The sequence below is a fragment of the Diadema setosum genome, chromosome 22 (genome assembly GCF_964275005.1).
Source record: "Diadema setosum chromosome 22, eeDiaSeto1, whole genome shotgun sequence".
In the NCBI taxonomy this organism is placed as follows: Eukaryota; Metazoa; Echinodermata; class Echinoidea; order Diadematoida; family Diadematidae; genus Diadema; species Diadema setosum.
This window is the reverse complement of record NC_092706.1, coordinates 10,720,036-10,745,540: the sequence shown is the minus strand read 5'-3', so window position 1 is coordinate 10,745,540 and position 25,505 is coordinate 10,720,036. Positions and strand designations below refer to the sequence as shown.

The 25,505-nt window shown below is 38.9% G+C and overlaps 1 protein-coding gene across 1 annotated transcript in view; it reads right to left on the bottom strand.

Moving 5' to 3' along the window:
* The window catches only part of LOC140245362 (disco-interacting protein 2 homolog C-like), a 180,750-nt gene that overhangs the window by 132,134 nt on the left and 23,111 nt on the right, over positions 1-25,505 (bottom strand). The window lies entirely within an intron of this gene.

Here is a 25,505-nt window from a genome sequence, read left to right as displayed (position 1 = left end):
TTTTCAATCGGAGGTCCCAAGTTCAAATCCCGTTAAGTGCCTACTATGCATCCTTGGACGGGATGTTTTTACCCACCACGTCCCTCTCGACCCAGCGGTATAAATAGGCACATGGCAACACAAGGGCAATAATAATGGCGGTGCCCTGTGGCAGTGGCAACACTGAATAGGCTACCCTGGATAAAGAGGTCCATATTATTATTATCATAAGCAGACTAATGGCATAAAAAGTGTTAACCCATCGAGGACGGGCTGATTTTGCCACAACACGCATTTCCAATATAGACACTTGCCCCAGTATACTTGGGACTCATCCTCAACAGGTTAACAATGTACAGTTGTCTGTTGTGGCAGTCTTGATGATCTCGCAGTAACAGGAGTCCCTTGCGCTGACAATCGTCAGTGTCGTAATCCAAAAGACACAGATAAAACGATAGAGAAAGGACCAAGATATCATCAAGCTCAGTGTGGTTGAGGGGTAGGGTGGGGGTCATGGGGAGTGGATCTATCATACTACCACGACTGACTGGACACAACAACATTTATTAATTTTATTTCTAAAATAGCCTTCTTATTCCAATGGCTACATACAACATATCCTCTTGTCATTCACGACAATAGACTAAGCATCATGTTAGTATTTTGATACTTTAACAACTGAGAAAATCCTACCCACCTATTTTCACTCTGATGCATGTTTGAGAGTCTCTATTGGTCCCCGAGTAGGAAATAATCAAACAGCTTCCATATTGGCTTCATACTGTACTACATTGTGTACAATGCATTGTAATGTAGCAAACCAATTGCAATGAGAAGACATTATCAATGTGAATAAAAAGACTATAACATAATGCAATATTAGTCCCTGCATGCAATAGCTTCCACTGGCTTTGCACTGACCAACACAATGTAATATAATTGTAGGAAATCCATTGATACCATAAAAATGTCATTTTTGTATTAAAACAGCGAGGATGTGAATATATAAGAGACAGCTAACACAATAGCAATAACATATTTCAATAACAAATCAGAACAATAATCTTCGTGTGCCCCGTGCCCCAATTCTCAAAACACAATGTAATATAATTGTAGCAAATCCATTGATACCATAAAAATGTCATTTTTGTATTAAAACAGCGAGGATGTGAATATATAAGAGACGGCTAACACAATAGCAATAACATATTTCAATAACAAATCAGAACAATAATCTTCGTGTGCCTGTGCCCCAATTCTCAAAACGAAGTCTGACTCTTCCAGACTAATGCCAAGCAATGCGGGGACTGATTATGCTTTATCTGCCCTGTGTTGATGTTTGAAAACGTCAGGATTTTTTACGGCTATGTTTGTCATTGTCCATGCACCCGACACAAAAGATTGATTAATCAGCGACTAGACAAACACATGTTACACTTCAGTCTAGCTAGACATATGAATGTCGAAAAAAAAAAAAAAAAAAAAAAATTGCCACCACCATCATCTGGAGCACTTCTATCCATGTAGGTTTAATGAATTGGCCAAAATCAGTTTACATAGTATTATGAAATAAATTTGTAATTCTATACTATGTTGGGGGGGGGGGGGGGTTTCATCAATTTAGTCAACGCTGACAAGTTGTCAGTCTCTGACAATTTCAGCAAAATCCTTGGTTTTGATTGGCTGAGATGCTCTGGTCACTGACTGTTACCATGGTGATTGTCAGAGACTGACAACTTGTCAATGCTGACAACTTTCATGAAACGGTACCCTGATCGTTTTTATGTCGGAAATTATGGGAGAATCATCCTTGACTCAACAACTCAATGTAGATGAAACCAAACATCACTGCATATCAAGCCAATACCCCCCCCCCCATTTCTGAGTAAAGCCATTCATGATACTGAACATAAACTTTCCACATCTTTCTCGACCACAACATAACATATAATAACAGTGATAATGATGCTATGACAGCACAAACGTCCTGACACAAGCCCAAATCTTTTCATTTACGGGCCTTCTAAGATTTATGACAGTAAGCCCAGCACTCCCACGGGGTTGGGCTGCAACCGGTCTTGTAATTAGCGGACTAGTTACCACAATCATTTTGTTTTGTTATGTGTATGGGGGATCAGAGCGCCATTACCATTAATGATAACATGACCGGTTTACATTGGCTTTGGAATGTTAGCCATGTCACCTATAAATCTTACCACTGCACCGGTTTCAATTTGTTTGCCACTAGCTTCTTCTTCTTCTTCTTCTTCTTCTTCTTCTTCTTCTCCTTTCTCATTTTTTTTCCATCACCTCATCTTTATCAATAATCTTGCTTTATTATCATTATCCCCTTCTCATTTTTATCACCCAATGCCATTTCATTTTACAGTAACACAAACATCAGATTCCTTGCGGAAAATGGGGTTGGATTATCAAGTCAGCACTTCACCTACAACACATTTTACGAGTGAATTAAAAAAAAAAATAGAGTTGATAGCACAGGGAATAATCTTCCTGGTATCGCATCGCAATTTGCTATGCATTTTTACGCCACTGCTACACAAAGTAACTTTTGTGTAGCAGTTTTCTTCCACAGAAGTGTACAGGATACCATTCAAAATATTGTTCATCAGGTGATATTGCTAATCAAATATGAGTCAGACAATTATTCCCTGTAGCATAGCTTCATCTTCAAGCTTCATCATTAAGCACATTCCAGGATGATTACAAATGATTGCGATTGATATCATACTGTATCAACTTTGTCATGGTATACAGTTGTAGCATTATGCCATTAAATAAAGATCAACACATGCTAATATAGAATTAAATACTGTCTCCAGATGAAGTTTGTGAGTATCAAATTTATATGGGACAAGAGGAGAGCTGTGTGGTGCTTCGCATGATGAATTATATTGTGCTGTATATGCCATTATATCTTATAGCGAGTCTAATTTTTCATGCATCAGGACTTTTTGACAATGTCACTAGTAGTAAAAAAGTATGCATGCACGTTGCATTCATGTATCGATCAGAGTTTATCATCGTTTTGCGTGTTGTTACATTCACAAATTGCACCCAACTCGCCAAATACCAGAAAATAAAAACCTTGTGAAATATATGGCGTATACAGTAGGCCGTACCTCGAATGTCCACACTGTGAAATAACAGCCCAAAGTTTGGGAACAAGGCTAACTCTGCTCCTCCGTGGCCATTGTTCTATCTACCATGCTTGACTAATGACAAGAGTAACAAAGGGCAGGAAAACATCCCATAACAGGAAATCTCTCCTAAGTGGAAATTTGGGTTTAGGTTATTCGCCGAGTAAGTCTCGCTCGGTGACAAGAAGAGTGTTGATACAGGATGAGATAATGTATACATGTACAATATAGCTCACACATCTGACCTTATACCCACCTTGGTCTGTACATCATTATGAACTTAGCATTGAGGTTAACCGTTATGGTTATGGCAATCTCTTCCCTACAACACAACTATGTACATGTATACAAGTATATGCAGATTTGTGTCAGACAGTACCTTTGTACATAAGAGGGTCAACTGTTTTGATTGCATGCAGCAAACAATGTGCTTTTTATACAGTGGGCTACTGCATGGGGATCAGAGAACTGTTCATCAGCCCCCCCCCCCCCCAAAAAAAAAAAAAAAAATCAAACAAACACACAAACAGAAAGTACTAAATTTGGTATGATTAAATGAATAGAGCATCTGAGTATGTTACGACTTGAACACTGTCTATCAAAGTGTTACCAATGTTATCATAAATACCAAAAAATAATTAAGCTAGTCCCTCATATTCGTATTCATGCAGGTGGATTTTAGGCACTCTTGTAACACAGCAAAGATATTCCTTTATTCATTAGCCATAGTGGAAGCACACTGCATCAAATTCATTTCATCTGGTTCACCCCCTGCCACATCAATGACTGAACTAATCATATTCTATGTTGACACATTCACTGTCTAACCAAGAAGCTATAGCTCCTTGGTCTAACAGTAATAAAAATCTTGACTGTTTGTTTTAACCAATTGAAATATTAGATGAATATCATGACAGATTTGTTTGTGAAAAAGTAATTTAACATGGCTTTTGCATAGATGTTATACAGAGTCACAATTGACAAAGTCATTCTTAAAATGCTCCTAGAGTAATCAATAATGTAAATTTTTCTCAGTACTTCAGATATCGAGGCATTAGTAGAGATGTAGCACAAACTGTAGAACTAGCAGCCTCCCAAGTGTTGCCAATTTGATGACGATGGAGAGTGATTAAAGGAGACCTCCGGATAATTTTCAGATTTTTACATTTGAACAACTATAAATTAGTTATACAGAGGACAGAGTTTCAGAATTTGTGATGATTGGGATGAAAAATTAGAATACTTTCAAAATTTAGAACAAATTGCAATGAACAAGGATGATGACATGGCAGAGTCACCATAAGAATGCATGAGTTGGGGCTCAAGGAAGCAGAACAAAAGAAGAAGGCATGCATAGATTATACACAGGTGAACTCGCAAGCAAGCAGTATTGTAATGGAATTACACTGCTACATTTCTGAAATATGTGAACCTCCTATGTCATCACCCTTGTTCAGTGTAATTTGTTTAAGGTTTTTCAAAGTATTGTTTCTCTGCTCAAGAACCACAGTAAATTCCACAAATCTATACATGGAGTTGTCGATTTATGTACTACATGATGTGAAATTATGAAAATCGTCTGGAATATCCCTTTAATCATTCCCAATACATATCAAGATGACAAAGAAAAAGCAGGTCATACCTGTTTATCTTTCTTTGACAGTTATTGATTGGGCAACATACTACACACCAGATGATATTTCATATATAAAGCTTCGACTTTGAGTGCGTGCACTTCAGACTACTCAACAACATCTGGGACAGATACGATGGCTGCCTACTTCTGTAGGTTGTGGAAGGTTTTTTTTTGAAGACTTCTCTCTCTCTCTCGCTCGCTCTCTTGAATGCACTAGATAATTCTCTTCCTCTGTCACCACAGCTGATCTATGGTCTTGTTTTGACAAATGTCATGCGTTTCTGTTGTGTCGGGGAATATTGTATGTCGATTTGCATTTCCCAACTGGAATGCGAAGGATGGCGCGGAGTGATCTTGCCAACAAGTTTGACTGACATTTGCCTTCACCGTTTTTAAATACCCCTCTGGAATTTTACCCTTCTTTGAGAGTATCAGTTTGTGCTTTAACCAGTTGTATTCCATGTCGGGTTTATGTATGCATCAAGCGTTACATAAAATATTCACCCATCAGGAAAGAGGGTGTTGACTGAAAGAGAATAAGATTTGAAAGTGTTTGAGCTATCAACCAGTATCATAAAGTGGGTATCTCATTGGCTTGGAGACTAGGTGGCGACCTGGTGCCAACCTGAGTGTCGCTGGTGGCGGTGTGGTCGCAAAGATGTCTTTGTGACATCTTCGCGATGTCTCCTGGAGACTAGCCTGGTCTCTCCGGGACGTCATGAGAGAATCAAATTCGTTCAGTTTTTGTTTTAGACTTTTTTCCAGTCTCCTGCTGGTCTCGGAGACGTCTCCCCTACATCTCCTAAATAGTCATGACCAAGTTGCAGAGACGCCTCAGAGAAGTCTCCGAGAAGTCTCCACAACGTTGCGAAGACCCATTGGCGATGCCACGGTAACATCTTGGTGACCTTCAGGCGAGTAAGTTGCCACCTAGTTTGGAGATGTCTCGGACGTCGCCCTGAAGTCACCTTCTGGTGACAGCGCAACCCGTATTTGGGGTCTTTGGAGTCGAACAGGTTGCAGCAACTGATCAGGCATGGCAGTTGCAGCAGTTGCGGCGAAGTCTCCTCCAGTGAGACAGGCCCTTAATTCTTCTCACCTATTGTCCAACTCATTTAGATCATTTCAAATTCGTCTGCTACCCTGAGATTGATGTATTGCTCGAAAAGAACTTGGTGCGGAGAAGTAAATTCTCCACCAACCCAACAGAGCACACATCTGCCAAAGTTACCCCAGCACATTGCAGTAAGGATTCGTCGTGATCTTAAAGGACAAGCTCACCTTCATAAACATAAGGATTGAGAGAATGCAGCAATATTAGTAGAACACATCAGTGAAAGTTTGAGGAAAATTGGACAATTGATGCAAAAGTTATGAATTCTTTCAATTTTTGTGTTGGAACCGCTGGATAAGGAGACTACTGAGGCTTGTGATGTCATGAGTACAACAGTAAAAGGAAATGTAAAGAAAATTCAACATATTTTCACTTTTTTCGCATAATAAAAGAGCACTTGACTTGCCTCTTTCTTAAGGCAATGGGAATAATATTACCCATAACATACGTCAGTAACGAGTCAAGCGAATGTGCACTTTTTTCAAAAGATGAAATTTTGTGAAATTCTCTTTATATTTTCCTTATATTGTTGTACACATGTGACATCATACACTGCAGTAGTCTTCTCATCCAGCGGTGACTGCACAAAAACTTCAAAAAGTCATAACTTTTGGACGCATTGTCCGATTTTCCTCAAACTTTCAATGATGTGTTCTACTAATATTGCTACATTCTCTCAATCCTTATGTTAATGAAGGTGAACTTGTCCTTTAAATTGCTAGTACCAATTTCCATAACACTGGTTCTTCTTGTCGGCATACACAACGATGAAGATTGGAATTATGCTGGCAGCTACAGATGGTAAACTATGCAAATGTAAGCACCACAAGACTTTGATGATAACCATGTTTGATTAACTACACAGTATACAGCACCATTTTCAAGATTCACATTCAACTTCAGCAGGAAAACCGAGCACTGAGAATTGGAGGCTTAAATTCCAAATCATATCGTATAGTGTATGAATGTTCATCACATTAAATCATTCTTGAGCACCTTCCTTGCGGACATCGCATTGAACATTTGTAACTTACAGGGTATCATGGTTAATACCTTACATACATAACTCTGCAATGTATGAATTTGGTACGTCACAGTGTAGCTGTTTTTGTTTTTCACAGGGCCTGTGGGGTGTCAAAGATGAAGGAATATCTTATAGAAGTATGTCATAAAGGAATGACAAATTTCACAGATGAACACTTCTCTAGCTCTCTCATTTTATCTTTTTATTTTGAATCTCCCATTGGGTTTTTTTTTTTTTTTTTTCACAGACAGTTTTGAGATGCACAGGACACTGGGGATCTGATGATGGAATGGGTTTTAATCAGCACAGCTCCGCTTTTTTTGGCAGAAATGATCTGGAACAGCCTTTAGCATCTCTACATATATACACGGTTTGCGGCGCATCCGTGGCGTCATCCTCAAATCATGTAGATGGGTGCTTTCCAGCGCAAATTTCCGGGGGCCCGAGCAGGAGGGGGGAGAGCCGGAATGTCATGGCAAGCATGGGCTGACTTTCAAACAGAGAGAGATGCACAGTTTTTATTAATTTTTCTCTTTCCTACTCTTGTTCTTTACCCAATCTCAACTGAGTCGGTGAATTCTGGGTCGGCATTTCCCCGCACGGCACCCATCACAGTATGTGATTAGTGCAGGGGTAGATGAATGGCACGAGATATGGCCTCGTAAATTTTTTGGAGTGGGGTGGCACTGTTCACACATAGGAAACTATTTGATTTGATTTTCCAAGACAAACATAATCACATTGCTGAGAGCCTTGGCTCAGTAAGAAATATTTGCTCATGAACAATCACAAATACAGGCACACACAGACTTGTTAAAAACATTACACAAACAATCAGCGGCATTATAAACATCCAAAACAAACAGCATACAGGAAAGAAACAAAACACATGACCAAGCAAGATGTTTACCATGAGAACCTAATCCAAGCTACCTCCATCTTACATGTAATCATCATCAACATCATCACAACTCATCACTACTAATCCAACCTCCATTACTACTTTACACCAGCATCATTATTAATGCAACATCGATAAAACTACTTTCATCATTAATTGCAATTATCGCAACCACCACTACTGCAGAGACAAAATCAGTTACGATCTTCATTATTATCATCAATCACTTTCACTACCTAAATACCTCTATTATTTTAATCATAATTATTTTCACCTTCATCATCTTCACAACTGATGATTCAGTCTCTACCACGTAGTTCATATGAACACAAAGACTGTCTTCTTTGGGGGGGGGGGGGAAATTATGGTATGAAAAATTTTGGTGGGGTTGAATGAAAACTGTTGACATTTCATCATTACATAATAGCCTGCAAACACAATTTTCAGGACAAGTGACTCACTGGTAAGACCCATCGTCATTCGGCTCAACGACATCCCTAAAGAGCTCTCGAGTCAAAGCGGACCGCCTCTGTGGCGCCACGGGCCCCTGCTATGTTTATCGGATGAAGCTCATGCGGTGTGTGGCAATCCATACATGACGTTATAATGGGAGCGCGCAACTGCGATCCACTATAATTTGCCCCCTCTTTATGCCCTCTCCTCCCACCCCACCCCCCCCCCCATTGGCACAATTGGTAGATGGCTGATTATCTATCACAAAAATCACAACTTGGTATCGAGAACATGGATCACTTTCAGTTGAGGATGCATAGAGTGGCATCAGATCTCGCTCTTGAAATCTAAGAACAGAGATCCTGAACAACACTGCAAGACATTAGCCCTCACTCTCCAGAAATCTTAAAGACAGATGGGCAATCCCGCAATAACTATTCCCTTTTCCACTTTTGATATTTGAGCTTTGATGATAAAAGTAATTCAGATTTGCCTCCTTATGTTAATATATTTTCTTGAAAAGAATAAGTGTGAGAGATAGTATAGATAACATTGAGTTCATTCAATGGGCGGATTTTTTGTTATATCACATTAAACGTCAATTTAGACAGTAAAACAGGCATAGAAAACGGGACATTTTAAGTATCAGAAATCTGAACAGTAATCTAAAAAAAATTAGCAATGAAACTGAATCCAGAACAGTTCCATTGTACAATCTACATCAGATTTGAAATAAGAAATGTCTCTACCTTTCAGATTTACTTCATTTATTAAATGGAAATGGATTTCAGTTATAGCCTGTATGATATAGGCATGTCTGTCCATCCCGTTACATACCTTCACCTGTTAATTTCTTTTGTTCCCAGTGGGCAGAAAGAGAGTTTTGGTGATTAAGTAGTTTCATTACGGGATAAGTTGAAATGTTTTAACCAAAACTAGCTTAGCTTGAAAGCAAATTTAATGCAATTGGCAATCAAACTTAAGTGTTGCTTTGTCTGTCCACTTTTTGAAGGTATGTAACAGATTTTAAGGAGACTCATTTTTTGAAAAATAAGCCATATCAGTGCAGTTGCTTGGATTCATAAGACATGCCAGGCCAGCATCTACATAATCAGTATACTTCCACTCCCTAGGGAAGTCCCACAAGTTTCTGCCGTGACTTGACAGTAGCCAAAAACTTGTCTGTCCACTTTGTTACATACCTTCACCCATGTTTGTACCTTCATTGAATATAAAATTTAATAAAAAATACAGAAAGATGAGTCATCAAGGTTTATGGCCTCAGAAAGACATCATATACTAACAATGTCTGAAATCACTTTCCTTTGTGGATCATTCAAAAATATGTGTGAATTAATTTTTTTCGTGTGTGGACAGACAACCTGTACAGTAAACGCATGTGTCTGTCCATGTTCGTACCTTCCTTGACAGATGATGGTGACATCTTTCTAGTAATAGAATTAAACATGATCTGGATACTTTTATTTCATGTCATACACTATTTTTATTAGCAGATTAGAGAGCTCAGATGGTTTTAATAAGAAATTTTGGATGATTCCACATGTGAAGGTACGAACATGGACAGACGAAGGTATGAACATGGACAGACGTCTGTCCATGTTCGTACCTTCAAGATCAGATTCCCCTCATGATTATTATCCTTCAGGTGATGTAATTTTACATGGTCAAAATAATTTCATTTCATGTTATAATTTTTTTTCCATTAGCAGATCAGAGCATACAGATGTCACTTGTTAGAAATTTTGAACCATTACACAAGTGAAGGTACGAACATGGACAGACGTCTGTCCATGTTTGTACCTTCAATGACACAAGCTCCCTGACCACATGGTTAACATTGTGTTGTAACTTTAGACAATTGTATTTCTATGAAGAGCATTTACTTTAAGTAATTCATACACAGTATAAAAAGTAACAAAAGTTGTTTTGAAAGGCCCTTGCTTTCCACATTGGCTTAATAGAGAATTTAAACTAAACATGTAAATAATGTTATGACTAATCAATGTTAACATTTCACAATATTTCATAAAATAATGTACATACCCCGGAAATATTCAACTTTGCTTTCATTGTGCATGGTACCTGAAAATATTAATTACAGCTTCTTTCAAATTCTGAATAAGATATACTGCTGAAGGGGGCCAATGTCTGTCCATGTTACATACCTTCACTTTTGTGAACATGATGATCCAAGGTCCAGTAGAAAGAAAAGGTGGTCCTAACATATCTTTTCACATTTTGATTATGGCAGAACACATATTTCGCTACATGAAAATAATTAAATGGCATTTAATTAGCAAAACTTAATTTGCAGCCTGAATGTCCCGTTTATGTGCCCCACTTATTGTGAGATTGCCCAGATATAAACATACAAGTTGGCAAACTCCCTCTTCCAGTGAATAAACTAGATCACGACACTGCTTCATCTTCACGCCCATTCCATTTTTTCTTCAAATACTTCTGACATGAGTGGACTTGATTACTTGGGCTTCTGTATTATCCTGACACAATTAAAAAGTTCCATGACAAAGAAAATTTGTCTCTTCTTTAAACAATTCATGTTTGTAAACCTCTTGATTTAGCAGTACTTGAAGCAAATGAAACTGGGTTGATTCTGCATATTTCCGTATGTTCTGGATTGTGTGGATAAATGACTACAGAGACATTTGTGATAACAAGCAATTGTTCCACATCATTTGTTCTAAAACCTACACAAATTATTGTATGTGGGACAATGAAGAAAAGAAAAGACATACAACATGCAATCACTGAATCAGCGTAAGCATGGTATTGTCTTGTCTGCTTGAGTCTCCATATCAAAAATATCATGATTTTTGGCTCAGCAGTTCCTCAATGGCACACGGGAGGCAATTCTGACAAAGTGAGATCCTAAACAGTCTTCATTCAACAGATATTGTTAACGATATATGTTCAGTCAGTACAATATCAAGACCCTGGGAAAAAACCCCAAACATAATGGCCATGGAAGATGGCTTCCTTTACAAAGAAAGCAGATGTTCTTAAGACATCAATTTTTATGAATCCTTCATCCTTGAAGATACATGTAGGCTTAGCCTCAGTAATACCCTGAACATGTACATGTAAGGTAAGAGCTATTATTGTTTATAATCATATCTCTTACAAGGTCTCTGAAACTCTGTCGACCCTGAATGAAGGCATGAGTTCCTCATGACACTAAATTGCCCACCAATTCATGATAAATTCACTTGAATTTCTTGAAATGCTAGTAATGAGATTCACTCGGTTTCAAATGCAATCTAGCATCATACTTTTTATATCACTATAAGTGCTGACACTGCAGATACTGAGGAATAAACATCAACCGACGGTGATGACAGAATACATCAAGATATTCTCAACTCTGACATATAAACACAATCCAACATTTTTTGTCACATTCCTTCCAACAGTTCTTCAATCAATGACAGGCAGACAAACACAAAACGCACACATACACACACACACACACATACACACAAATACACAAGCACAAATCAATTGCAGCTAACGTGATGCAGGAAGATCAACAATCATGCAGCGACAAAAGGTGTTTTTAAAAAGAGTAGCTCGAGGGCACGAAGAAGACGGGGGAGAAAAGCCAATAAAGACGGATGAACTTGACTATAGCGATCATCTCTTCGAATCTAGCGAGCGCAAAACGTCCAGGGCAAAGCCGGGAAAGACTCCGGGGAGCTGATAATTCTATGCCAGTGAGACGGAGGATGGCTGTAGCATTCCCCATCTTCATGGCCGAAAATAAATACACTTGGAAAGGCATTACGCTCCTCTATTTGGTTTGACTCGACGTCTCTCTCGGCGTAGGTCTCCGCCTAGCACAAACATGAGACACCGCCATCTAGCCCTTCAAGACTTGTAAAGATAGTCTAATAAGCACAGACCCCAATAGCCTTTTAATTGCTTAATTCATCAATGATTTTTAATAATTGACACCACATTTTAGAATTGAATATATCAAACTTGATATCATGAGTGATGATCAAGATATCATACATGTAAATCAACACAAGTCAACATGCACTTTGCATTACAAATGTCCTTATTTAAAGCATCAAAATGCCTTCAGAGACTAATCATTACCTATGCAGCATGATAGAGTGAATATTTTGTTAACAGAAAAATGCTGACAACTACAACTTAGATGTCATTTTAAAAACCAGTAAGTCTTTGGATATATGGGAGTATCATGCACACGCCGCTCCCTTACTGAGTGAAACAAAACAGCTTGAGTCTGGGGACGAGGCTATGGTAAACATTGGCATTTGAACATGTCAGCCTTGTATGAGATCATCACTTCACTCTCATCACACGCATCTCCACATGCTAACATTAGCTACATGTAGTCAGAACTTGAATGGAGGGAGTGTGCCTTCCAGCTTAGATATACAAGTAGATTTAGAAAATGGATGAGGCATAGATAATAATATCCACAATAGATGTCTAGTTTTCTCGCACCATCTCACACTTTTCAACATTATCTTCTTTCATGCCTGTAAGTAGCATTGGGACATCAGAGACGTTCGATGAGAGAAACTACACGTAGCAATGGACTTAATGTAGTCACATTTATGAAGGTTTTCTTTCCTGGGGTCAAAGTAACAAGCTTTTCCATAAACCCGTTCCTGATGAATGAACGTCAATGCTTAGAATCCACCCTGCATACATTAGTTGTTGTTTATACAAGTGTATGTTGGGGGAAAGGGGGGGGGGGGGAGGAGCTTCTGATTGTGAGGAATAACCTTTGAGCATAAAAATATGCATAAAATTTGCATGTGTTAGTAAACCCGTCTATTTCATTGGCTGAGGTGACGTGATGAATTATTCAGTAGGAGTCACATGCTGGGTGGAGCTTTCTACGGGCTTATAATAATCGTATGGACAGATCTCAAAGGGTCCTCACATGAATGTGCTAAGCTTCGCTTCACTTGCATTTGTTGCATAATTGTTGCCTGATTTTAACAGGTGATGCTTTTTATTCCGAAGATTCATTCATTTAATCCAAAAATGTAATAAGGTTTGTTAATTCAAAAATGAAATAAGGTTTCTTAATCCAAAAATGAAATAGGGTTCAATGATCCAAAAATGAAAAGAAGGTGCATTCTTAGAAATCTTCAGATTTACAAACCTAACTTTACTTTCTGATTGATGAACCTTCGGAATTACAAACCTTTAATATTTCATTTTCAGATCAATGAATCTTTGGAATAACAAACTTTTTTTCATTTTCCGATTAACATCAGAATAACAAACCTTAATAAATTTTCTGAATAACACACCTTTGAAATAACAAACCTTATTTCATTTCAGGAAAGTGTAACCAATTTAACATCCTGCGCGGCTTTAGAGTAGGTAAGATAAATTGGGGCTTCATAAAGAAGCTAACGACTTTCTGAATACAACAAAATTTGGATGCAAATTCATACTGAGGTAGAATAAAAATGAACAACAAATTGTGACAGTGTGGTTATTTTCTGACAAATGCCATCCAGAATGGCCGACAGAATTCGTATTTGCGCAAACAACAGGACTGACGGCTTCGTCCCTTTTTTCATTTCTTCCCAGCCCATCTCCCTTCCTATTCCCTCATCTTCCAACCATCCTCCCCCCCCCCCCAAAAAAAAAAAAAAAAACCAGGGTAGCCTCCATCCCCTACTCTCTCCCGAAGCTGAACTGGGTCCGCACCAATTCATGTTTTGTAATATGTCATACAGAAATACAGCACGCAATCTTTCCACGCACAGAGGGAATAGCTCGATCTGAGAATAGCACCCAATTTTGCTGGTGAGGACACGTAGTAGCGCACCATTCGATCAAAAAATTTTCCAAAAATACTTTCTGGGCTGGTTTTGCCAAGTCGGACGCTAATTGGCAAGCGAAGTGTGCTATTTCCGTAGCATCTTCGCTGGCACCATGTGCTTGCAATGTTGCAGAGGTGATTACCGAGCTCCTGTACAGTATCATTACTGGCTTTATGCTATCGAAGGCACAATTATTCAACCTTGGGCTGGTTATCTGCACGCTGTTAATGTTTCTCACGCACAACCAGAAGAGGGACAAGAATTAGGATGTTTCGGAGAGTCACAACACAACAAAAAAATTGCAGCAAGCATTACGCGAAAGTTCTTGGGCAACCGTGCTAAATGCCATCTTTCGTTTTGCCAGAAATACATGTTTGTACCACACAAAACACTATGATATTTATCAGACTTTGTGTAATGTTTGCTGTAATATAAGTTGGAGTCTGAACCCTATAGTGGCAGAAAATCCCCAATTTTCGTCACATGGTGACCATTTATACAGAGTTTTAGGGCGCTTCAGAAGTGCTCCAGAGCCTAGGCTTGGGAGGGGCATAACTTGAGAGTGCTCCAGGTCCTAACTGTCTGTTCATACACAGTTCAGAGGGGTACCGGTTTAGAAGTGCTCCTAGAGCACTCCAAATGCCCTGTATAAATGTGGTGTCAGACACTGTAGGATGACGCAGCTCAAGATTGTTCAGAGTAGAATTACACGTACAGTACTGTATTGCTAAAGGGTGCCTTTAATTAACTCTGTGAGAACTTGATTGTCCAGAGTCATCAACATACACACACTACGTGGGGGAGGGGTATGGGCAATACAGCATATTACAATATATGATACTGAGAGTACTTGCCAGTTCCCAAGTGCAATTCACACACACTCGACACTTCTTGCAATTTGTCATGGTGTCAATATCCCTTAATTCCTCATATCATATGCACTACTGGTGAGATCCATAGACATGAGAACTTATATATCGTCGCTGGGGTGACAAAACCTCGTATCTCAAAATTGTCAAATGTTCAGGAGAGCGAAAAAACATGGCGGCCAAAGCACTATAGTGAATGGGAAAGCCTTCTCTTTGACATGTCATGGTGGCTTCATTTTTGGAGTAAGACAGTTAGGATTTGGCCAAGACATCACTTGACCCATTATTTGACCATTAAGCTAAAAAAAAATTTTTTGACATTTTTGAGATACGAGGTCTTGTCACCCCAGCGACGATATGTCTGATACATACATACAGGTAGGGGGATGGAAAGGAGAGAAGACTTTAAAAAAAAAAAAGACAAACAGGAATTGTCTGCAAAAAAAAAAAGAGCTTAATAAAAAAGGAAGGCGGAAAATGCTGAAATAGAGGGAGAATTGTTTGTACACACTATAGTCTAAACAATGTTGGAGTTTTTAGAATACCTAAATTCACACATAGCAATTGACATGCAAAATTCACAAAAATAAAACCCTCCCGAAATACAGTACTGTACTTGATGGATACAGTATCATCTTGGGCCTATTGTACAGTTGTCCACATACCCATTGCAGGCATGCAAGTAATATTCTTTTTTTTTTCTCATATCACATGGTCAAGTCAAACCATTGTTCATTGTAAAAATGAAGGAAAGAGAGAATGATGTGATGTTCAGCAGGCAAATGGCAGTTTCACTGCTCAGTCATGTTTACTGTCAGTGTGAAGATATATCGGGCACCATAATTTGCAGACCCTAATGTTCAATATTCTACCAGGATGATGGACGACATGAGACAGATGTCATACCAAAAATAACATCAGTATTGGTTTTCTATATTTACTTCTTTCTTTCTTTTTTTGAGCTTTCAATCCAGTATGAGCTTCCAGCCAGGTACATTCACGTGCATCAATGGTAAACCGAGCCTCGGTTTTGAGTGATCCATTAGAGTATGTTCCATCCATTATGGTAATGACCACTTTGGGAGCATCATCCGTTAGAAGAGGGATCAATGGATTGATGACAGAGATATATATTTAACAAGAGAGGTACCAAACTAACGGTTGCCTACGAGTTAAACTATGAGCCATGCACACTGGATATTTGTAGGGCTACAAACATGGTTATAACTATGTGGGGCAGTTGGTTTCTCTGCTTGTTCATAAAAGACAATTTGCCAATATTTCAGTTGCTAAAAATTTTGGTCTTAGTGCAGTCTTAAAGTCAAAATCTTACATTGAGGGATTACAGTATCTCCTGCAACAACAAAAACTAGCAGTTTTGATGTTGTCCTTTTCTTGTTTTTCTTGCTTTCTATTTGAGCCATTACTGATCCTACTGTGTATCATGAGCGCACGTCTTCCTCTTGCAATCTACCACAAACTTCACATTGTGCGACCAGCGAACCCTAGCATACACTACAGTGTAAACAAATATACAGGAAATGTGCCTTTTAGCATGTCTTTCAAATGCATCTCTGCAGATGCTTGTATACATTCATATAATCACTACATACAATATACTGGCAATTTACATTAATTAATAAGGTCCTTGCGACCAGCAGTTTTCTTTTGTTGTATTTTTGTTATTACTGAAGGGAAATTTGTACTATACAGTTAGTGGTAATAATCTCAGGACATGAATTTTTTCTCCTTGTAAAAAAAAAAAAAAAAAATTGTTGTAACCTGTATCCAATGTAACGGGAACGCCCTGTATATAAACAGAATAAAGCACAGACATTGGGTATGTATGCAGGCCTAAACACAAGCATGTACATGTGTATGCATTTTGTGTAGCCTCACACGTGCATGTAGCTTTGAAGGCAATTCAGTCACATGATAAATCAAGAAAAGGTGGTGGTGTGGGGGGGGGGGGATAGGGAGAGGATAACATATAATGTACTTGGCACATGTGCACGCAGGATGTATGTTGCATTCACCGAGCATGTATTCCATATGGCGTGCCCCTCCCACGGATTTAAGCACAGAGGATGTATGGTCTCCCTGTCTTCGTTGCTTTCTTCATTTTTTTCTTTTTTTGTTGCTGGCTATGGCTGGCGGTTACTGGGGCAGCTGTTTTTAGCTCCTGTCATCGTCAAGATGCCGCTGCAGAGCGGAACACCAACAGCGAATGGTATGTAATTCACTCGGCGGGACGTTTTCTGATTACCGGTATTAAAAATCCGCAACAACAATCACAACAAAACATGAACCTATAATATCTCAGCTCAGCTGTGCAGTTACACAGTATTATATAAAATGATTAGAAAAATAATAACAAAGAGTCCAGCGGTCATAAATGTACCGACGAGAATAAATGTTCAACAATACCCCACAGTTACTTGCTCTACTCTCTCATGCATGATGAGACTGGGATTTTGTTGTTGTTGTTTTCTCCTCCCCCTCCATCTCTCTTTCCATCTCTCCCCCTCTTTCTCTCTCCCTCTCTCTCTCCATCCTCCTCTTCCCTTTATGCTCCTATCTTGGGTATCCAGTCACTAGACGAACGGCGAGGATCTCGTATGCCGCAATTGGGGAGTGAACGAGCTCACTCAGCGGACATTATGCAGCGGCTAGCGATGACCTGGTATGCACACAGCTGCCAGGGGAGGGAGGGTATCGCCTGCTTAAAGGGGCACACTTCCTCTCATTCCACTTATATTACATGTGCATGCACGGACTCAAGCTATGGGCCTTTATTGTTGCTTCCATCTCAGAGGTACACTAAAATCTTACAGGGTGCAGGTATAAAGCACAGTATGTTCATGAGCTTATACTCAATACAACTTTGTATACCTTTTATATCTTTCTAGATTTATTTTGTTCTATAGTACTATTTTCACCATTAATATGTTTGAGTCACACACAAGGCCTGTGCTACAGTGTAGCAAACATAGTTTTTGGTCTGTATGACACAAACACAAAAGCACAAATACACCTGTACTGTACCAATACAAATAAAACAGAATTATAATCATTGCTGTGAATGTTATCTATTCTAATAAAGATATGTAACAGATTCTCATAAAAACAAGTTGACACTATTCTGGCTTTACCACAGAATACATGGAAGCCATTTCAATAAAGGCACTTAATTAACATAATCATGAAAATAATCATAATATTTTATTTCGGGAGCATCCACAAGTCAAGTAGACATTTACTGATTGAGCCAAAGACATATTGTGAGGTAGGTTCCAACTACAAACCTGTACTATACACCCTGTGAAACCAAACTTGAGGAAACAAGGCACAAGTGTATGTGTTGGATGTGAACATACAGTATTAGTGCACGTACACACACACATACACACACACATACACACCAAACAGAATGAAGCTGGAATTTCAACAGGCATACATTGTACATACAAATGTACTACCACTGTATCTCATAAATTTTTTTAAAAGATGAAATATAATGCCTAAATATCATGCAATCTCATACACAAACACACTAATATACTGTAGACATACACTGTATAAAATGCACACATGGATACACAAAGACAAAGCCAAACACACACACACATGTATGCAAAAACATGTAGACAGACAGAAACACATGCACACACAAAAAAATAACACACATTAATGTACAATTGTAGATTGCGTACTGTAGTACCACAATTATCTTCGCGTCTAGCTTTAAAATTCTTTAATAAAGCAGTATTCAACAGCAGGCTACTGACCTGGCCAGCTCATATCAAAACTACTGGGCTACCTGCTGAGATCAAAACCTTGTGCCACTTTCTATCCTTTGCGATACCTTCTGAGGTTACAGGGACGGTGCAAACAAGAACGAACAAACAACACACACAAAAAAAATGTAGTATAAAGTACATGTATAAAGGTTAAAATGCAATGAGGTACAGCTCGGTCTTTTACTCATTCAATGAAAATATACGGTGCAAACAAGAACGAACAAACAACACACCAAAAAAAAAATGTAGTATAAAGTACATGTATAAAGGTTAAAATGCAATGAGGTACAGCTCGGTCTTTTACTCATTCGATGAAAATGAAGATGATGTGAAGTGAGCCACACCCTGTATCTATGATGAGCTGGTGTCTTTTGGCATGATGGCCCCCCATGGGGTACTCCACATCGGTAATAGCACGTAAAAAATATACCATCGCCTCATCCAACATTACCAACACTCTCCTCCTCCTTCTCTTGCGCCCCCCACATCTCACCAGGTTTTTCAATTTCGCCTTGTTCGCTGAAGCGTTCGCCCGTGTAATTCACGCAGACTTGATGGTCAGTCACTGTCTGACCGAAACAAAGGGGGGTTGCCGGACGGGCGGCACGAAAGTGCATTCAAGAGATCTTCTCCTAGTTTCGTATCACGCTCACACGACAATTAATCTCCGCACAATAGAGCACCTACTTAACAACTTTTAATACCACAATGAAAGTTCATTTAGTGGCATCACAAAGGCAAGTAGATTTGATATTCCCACAGAGTTTACTTCATGTCACATGTCCCTAAAAGCAAATGCCATGACAAATGCTGAGTTACTCAGAATATCCAGCTATCTTATTTTCTACACAAGAGAAAAAAAAAAAGAAGAAAGATCTAGTAAAAGAAGGGAAGGACTTCCTATAATCATTTACATCTTATGTTATTGTGTGTGCCCTCATTGGGCATGTTCACACATTACTGTATCACTGATGACTGGACATATATTGCTTTATTCATAAGAAGCTTGTGCACACATTGCATAACATCAAGGATTAAAGGGACTGTACAGTACTGGTTGAGGTGGGGATTCATGTTTTGAACATTCTTAAGTGAGATAATGAGAAACCTCTTATGAAGTATGAAAGAGCATGTAATTTTAAGAAGGATTCAACGTTTATTTGATAAAAATTGGTTTTCAAATGGCTGAGATATCCAAAAAAGTGATAATAATAAAAGGTGACGGGCCACGCCTTCTATTATGATCTCTTTGTTTCACATTGTTATTGGATATCTCAGCCATTTCAAAACCGATTTTCATCAAATAAACTTTTGACACCCCTTAGAATTATATGCTCTCTGACATCTCATAGAGTGCTTTCTGAACATCTCGCAAAACGTTAAAAGCTAAATCCTCACCTCAACCAGAACTGTACACACCCTTTAATAAATACATTTTTCTTCCTCTTTCTTTTTTTTTTGCACCTTTCAATTTGAGTCAGAAGTTTAGAGCATGGCTTGGGGCGACTCCCATTTTGTGCATATAGTACTGCAGCTTGCATTCACAAGAAAAATAATTCTCTGTCTTGAAATAATTACATTTCACAATGTATGTAAACATGTTTTTGTCTAAAACACACAAGACAATAATATCTTATGTATGAGACTAGGCTTGTAAGTTGTATTCAAACATTTTGAGGTACCGTACAGCTTCTAATGACTTGCCTGGAATTATCCAGTGCACACTGGTGGTGTCAGGTTTGGCCACAAGCTTGGTGATAACTGCTTTCACTTAAGTTCTTCAACTACAATCTCTGCATTGGGGATATCCCCTATCATCAACCTGTTTATGACTTATGAACATGAGAAGCTTTATGGTTATGTTGTATCATCTGTTGTAACTTGAATGTAATACAGGAATCCAATACCCATGAAGAAGTTACCAAGAATTCTGCACTGTGGCATTGCGGTATTGTGGTGTGCAACAGTTTATTGACATCATGGGAGGCAGAAAGTGTATTTTGTTTCCACTTTCACATACCAACCACTGTTCTGCATGCAAGAAGCGGATAATTGTAGAAACCATTGATTTCAGCTGCATCTTTATAACGGATACAATTCCTTTCCCGCTATCATGAATTCGGCAAGACTGCTAAACTACTCTAGAATTTCAGAGCCATCTTCTGAGTAAACCCACATTCAAAGAACCTTTACCTGATTTTAACAAACCCATAACCATTTTGAACTTGAGAACTATCGATTCAGATCTCTCTTTGAATGTTTACACACATGTGAAACGTTCGTTGGTGTGAAGAAGACTACCATAGATGGAAGTTATCTCACTGAGCAACAAATGTTTTCAAGCGTAGTAAATTCTAGGGAATTTTAGGTTTCATCAGGGTTTGTTAACTGTTGCAATCAAATTTGTAAACAACTGCAATCAAATCTGCAAACAACTGCAATCAAATCCGCAGTTTTAACTGTCTTAAAAACAGTTTTTCTTGTCACAAAGAAATTTTGAACATAATCAAAGGGTTGATTCAAATTTGTACAAATTGTGCCCTGTACCTTCACAGTCTGGGCCTGGTGAATAGGCCAGTTTGATAACATGGGATATTAAATCATATCCAAATTTTATGCAGAACTTTATATGAAGGGTGGTTCTAGACAGCCAGAAAGCTTGCCAGTGGCTTGCCCAGCATAGCAATATCAACCAATGCAGGCAAACCGCATTCCATAAATTCACATGCACTGAGTTTATATTGTAAAGGTGTACTGAAGAGCCTGCTACCAGATCCGCAAAGAAATGATATCCACCCATTGGAAATAATAGTAATTGTCTGCCTGTGCACTCAAAAAGTAGGCCCTATTTGTTTTTGATATTTTCTTTCACATACACTGTACAGATGTATTTCGATCCAATCTCCATGGTGACAATGGCTAACTACTGTAAAACGAGGAATGTTCGCGTGCATTTTAATTTTGCGAATTTCGTGAGCGCCAAGATTCGCGAAATTAAAATGCACGCGAAAGTTTGTGTCTACACTATGTGAATTGAATGACAGTGGCATTTCGCGTCGGCTCCAATTCGCGAAAAATTCATGCCGCGAATACATCATGTTTTACAGTATGTTAGGTCGACTGAGGTGAAGCAACCCAATGAATATACAACTATCAAGTGTGCTTGCAAATATGCTGGCATGGTAATCAAAAGATATAATGTGCAACAAAGTAGCAACACACCTGCAGATATGGCCTTCGAACATACCAGCAAGTGTGAATGATTCCAGGCGGGAGCACCACAGATTTCCTTGGCAAAAGACCAGCAGAAATTTGTTTGCTCAATGTGACGGTATTAATATATTTCACGATGAGCAGGCTGCATGGCTGTGTGATTTTGAATGACTAACGGTGGAAAAGAGAATTCCAAGACAAAAAAAAAGTGATGAAAACTTAATATCAGGGATGATGCATACAGTTGAACCTCTATTATCCGGATCTCTCTATTATCCGGACGCAATCTCGCCGTGATTTTTTTTTTTTAAATAATTACGGGAAGAAAGGGGGATTCCCAACTCCTTGAGAACTCCTACCCAAACACACATGAATTACATATTACAATGTACTTCCAATATGATTAACATACATTGCATCAAATTTCCTTCCAAATTGCTTACCTTCAGACATTTCAACTTCCCGAAACATCCCCAAATGTAACAATGAAAAGGTTGCAGTATACACATTACTACATATGGTACTACAATGAGCTACATCAGTACATGTGTATGTATATGTACATGTATAAAGCATTGAGTCTCCCTTATCCGGCCAAATCCCTTATCCGGATGAGCCCCAGTCCCGACTTGTCCGGATACGAGAGGTTCAACTGTACTTGTTTTTAGGCCATTTCTTTAAGGGCATTTGAATGTGAAGTTATGAATCACTTGGAGACCATTTCTCTTTTGAACAAAATGGACAAATTCTTGTCTAATTTTCGTATTTTATGTTCACATACTCTACAATATCCTCCTTCATGTCATTAAGAGACGCAATACTGTACAAGTGAAAATTTAAGTGCGAGTAATTTTTCTCCCTGAGCCAGGTAAGATCAATTTCAAGTATTTCTAATTCCATGGAATCAAAATAAAAAATAGCAGTACATACAACATTGTATGACCCCCCCAAAAAAAATTAATGTGCTTTTATTCTTGCATACATTGTAGGTTTCATGTCGCGTAAAATGCATGAAAATTTCCATATCGAGAATATTTCCACTTTGCACCATTTTTAAAGGCTTCCACAGCAATATATCTTTTTTTCTCTCTCTCACTAAATCTCTCATGAAGGTGTAGGCCTGTACTTGAAATTATTCATTTCAGCACACGGGTGACATTTATATTTCTCTTCCCTCTTCTCCGACCAGCATTCATGGTGCATTGTACATTCTCTGCAAGCACTGCGAGTGAGAGTTTGGCTGTGATCAGTGGGAGATTAATGATGTGGGCATAAATCGATTCCAGCAGACAAGCTAATGAATCTGAGAATACACCTGACTCTCAAGAGAATGTGAGGCTCACATTACAAAATGCACCTGCTAGCAAGGACACCGTACACACACATACACACACACACACACATAGTGTAGCAATTATTATGTAGTGATTAACCTCCCTCATATCACAGCCAACATGGAATCATGTACGTACCATGTACAGTGTAGGCCTACACAGTACATTTGGCTATGCAGAATGTAACAGTTCCCTACAAACAGACATGATCATAGGCCTAAATACTTAGTAATTGTAAATCGGCTCGGTAAATTTGCAAAGCACATTTTTGGGTTTACATATATATTAATTAGAAAGTTTACTGTGCGGACACGGTCCCATACTGGAGCATTTGTCAGTGATTCATGACTGTTCCAAGTATTGTACATATAGTATGCATTGCATGCTGAATGCCGACTTACATTGTACACATGTACGTGAATTTCCATGACAGGTACAGTGCATTACGTGAACAAGTTTTAGGTCAAAGGTCAGAGGTCAGCTGTGAAATAACATACAGCTACACTGTACGTTGTACTTTAAGGAGGCATGCTCTAAAACTTGGCAGGGTCATACCTGTACATGTGTGCAAGTGTATGTTGAAGCCTGTTCCTGTGACATGAACACATACAGTTGTAGTGATAAAATGCACAAAATGTATAATTTATCATTTCTACGTCATGGAATTGATTTTCTCCCATCGCAGACCCCCCCCCCCCCCCCCCCGAAATGACATGGCCAGTCAACTGTCAATGTGACATAATAGTTGCATGGAGATTGCTGAGTCAATCGCACACGCCCAAAATGGTGAAAAATTATTAGCAAATTTCTAAAGTGTGGTAGCACTGCACATTTTCCTTGCAGTGTGGATGAAAACACAAAGTCTACTGTCCTCACAACATTTCCAAATGTGGAATGGGCCCTGTACGTTTCTTTCCCTGCATTTGTACACCCAGTATCTTTCTGGAGCAATTTTGCCTTGTCTTCCTTGGTGGATACATATAAAAAAAAAAGAGTTCACACCAAGTTCTCTGATTTCTATACACTTTAGAGCCCAAACCTGGACTTTGATCCGTATGGTACTGCGTTGCATGTTGTGATATGGGTTTGGACTTTGACTCGTGCCAAGATCAGGTTTCCGCATATAAACAGAGCCACATGTATACAATGAATCTGCAGTTCAAATCGATCCGTTACTTGTTCTCTAGAGGTATCTTCAGTGAATAGTCTACTACTACCAGACCCCAATCTTTCCCCTCATCACAATTCACAGCAATTCAAGGCCAAGTTTGTCTGATAGGCTAGTCTATCACAGTGTTTTTAAATCATCAAACATTATACAAACCCGTCTTTGTGATGTTGATTTTACATACATTGTAGTTATTATGTGGGTACAAAAAACTCTCAATCTTTAATATTTTGTATCTTTCAACCCTCACACACAATTAAGGCAGACACACTATCTGCCCAGCAAATAGGATGACACCACTAGTTCTAACTTATGGTGAAACTAACTTTTCTAACGGTTGGAAATGGTTCAAATTTTGGCTATGCCTAGAACTTGACAACAACAGAGGCAAATTTGGAGGGTGGGGTATCAACTTGGCTGAATCTTGTTATCAAAAAGCAGCAAACCAACTAGAAGTGTGTGTGTTAAAAGATGGAGACCAGTTCTATGGATGTGCCATTGTATGCAATTGTTGACACAGTGTGTTTCACACAGGCGAGCCAAACAAAGGCAGGTAGTCGTGTAGTCCCGATACGGGACTCTTTTCTTTTTTTCTCACTCTCTTATACGCCCTCATTGGCGGTAGCGCGAAGTCTTCTTGATCGCGACAGTCCACGCATCGCGCGAGTCCACAAATTGCTGCCCCCGAAAAAAAGAGTCCCGACGAAGTTGGCAAACAGTGGGCGTGGAACCTCTGTCATAATAAGTGACGTAACGGTTGGCGCACCGCTCAAATCATGAATATGCAAAACACTCAAGGACGTTTCGATCGGTAACTTGATCGACCCAGTATCCGTCGTGCACGTGTTGTGCAAATCCTGTTTACATTGTACAGTGTGTTGTCACAGCTGAATGAGCTGACCCCTGGATGCATTGTGCATACTGCGTTGCATGCATTCGTTGCATTGGCTGAAAGTTTGACGTTTCAATACTTTCACTATTGTGTGATTCAGAGA